Here is a 2084-nt window from a genome sequence, read left to right as displayed (position 1 = left end):
AAAATCCACAAAATTTTTACTTTAATTTTTGCTCCAGATGCATTCTCGTGCTCAAATTTGACGATTGCGATCAAAAGTCCTAAAGTTTCAAAGGTAAATCCACTCAAATTGCATCAATGCATGTATCGAAGTGTATATGCGAGGCAAATTTTGCATAAATTGACGAAATTATGCAAAAGCCCTAATTTTTTGGGGTCAGGTGTGTACAAATTTCAGTGAAATTGAATTTTTTTTACTAAAATGTGAAAAGCCTCAAATTCCTCGGGCAAATATTCACCAAATTTGCAATTTTTGAGTCGGATTGTCTTGTTTTGCATCAAAATCTTCACATTCGAGAAAAGCCTTAATTTTTCGGTTGAAAATTTCACAGTACTTGCGTATGCAAACGCTCATGAGTGGAAGGGAAACTGATTTCAAAATGGAAAAAAAGGTTGGAAAAAAGAGGACTATCGAAACATTGACCAAGTGTAAACTCTACTTACATCCACTTGGTCACGCCTAACCTATCGTGGTTGGTTGTTGTAGCTCACAACTAACTTTTCAGGCAGTCGCTTGTTGACGCTTGACTCTCACCTCACGCCTGACGTCATCTACCTGTAGTCAATCGTAGCTCATGCTTGATGTGCACTCCTTTGCCTACTTTGATATAAGTTTGTTGTGACTGAGTGCACAAGGATAGAGACAAGCAAAACTGTTTACACACACACACACACACACACACACACACACACACACACACACACAGATGAGATGAAATGATATATTCAGGCCAAAATGACATATGAGACCATGAATTACAATCATGTGTATGATGATATAACTATCTGGGCAAAATATGTATGTAGCACAAAGTAAAATAAGAAAGGAAACTAGCTATGGCTATATGTAAAACATAGAGCTCTATCTAATAACAATGAGCTCCAAATGGTACAATCTCATGTGGGTATGGAGGACCTAGCTTTAGCTCTAGAGAGAGAGAGAGAGAGAGAGAGTGTGTGTGTGTGTGTGTATGTGCTTAGTAGAGAGTAAGGGAGAGTGAGTGCAGAGTAGAGAGAGGGGGAGAGAGAGCACAACTTGATGTGGGTACAATCTCAAAAGTGTACCACTTTAGATTTTTGATAATATATATGAAGTACATTTGGAAGGACATATGCACACCTGAACATTGAATATGCACAGTGACCCTTTTTTTCAAACATAAAGTGGTAATCCAAATAGAGGGGAAAGGCCAAGCCAAAAAGCAGTTGCTATAGCAGCACTGAGAATGTAGTTGCAGCTAAGGTGCAAGGCTGGTCGTGGGTAGTTGGGGACTTGGCAAAAGCCTTTGTAGGTTGAAAATGGGGACGGCAGTACTAAGTTAAGTAGCTATGGCAATATCAATGGTGCGTTGCAATGCTGCTTTAATTAACATGTCAGAGTGTGGGCAAAATTTGGATTTGATGTGCAGTTGTAGGGAAGGTGTTGGAAGTATGAAGACCGTAAGAATTGGAGAAAAAATGACTCTTAAGAGTAGTTGTCCAACTGGTTGGCTATTCTATACAAGTATATAATTGAGTGGTGGTGCAAAAGGTGTCTAGGGGTCAAATAATGTGGGTGGGCCAAAAGAAAGAGAAACTCATCAGAAAAAGTAAAACATGGTCCAAATTGAACAATTTTTTTGAGTGGACTTAGCTCCTTATGCCCTTGATTGACATATTGTAGGGTTGACAAGTTGGAGGAGACCTTGGTTGCTATGAAGCCACTTGTGTAGTTCCAAGTTTTTCAAAAGAAAGCAAAGAAATCATGCATGTATCAAAACGAACTTCAAAAGTTTTAGTGAGTCAAGCACGAAAAGCAGCTCTCTCCATCTCTCATGGACTTATATCTCCATATTTGGAGTTCTTGATTAGTATGATCTAGTTGATTGTGGTTTCCTAAGAGCATAATATAAATAATATAATATGTGAGAAAAAATGCACGAGCTATAGAGGAGAGGGGAATGAGATAGTGATAATGAGTTGATGTACCCATTGTCACTACTTTTAATGGTAAGACACTAGGGACACACACAAAAGTGACATTTAAGTGTCCACACCACATAAATT

The sequence above is a fragment of the Lygodium microphyllum genome, chromosome 12 (genome assembly GCF_053477565.2).
Source record: "Lygodium microphyllum isolate KBCC chromosome 12, Lygodium_microphyllum_v1.1.10, whole genome shotgun sequence".
In the NCBI taxonomy this organism is placed as follows: Eukaryota; Viridiplantae; Streptophyta; class Polypodiopsida; order Schizaeales; family Lygodiaceae; genus Lygodium; species Lygodium microphyllum.
The sequence above is the reverse complement of the archived record's forward strand: the minus strand, read 5'-3'. Positions refer to the sequence as shown.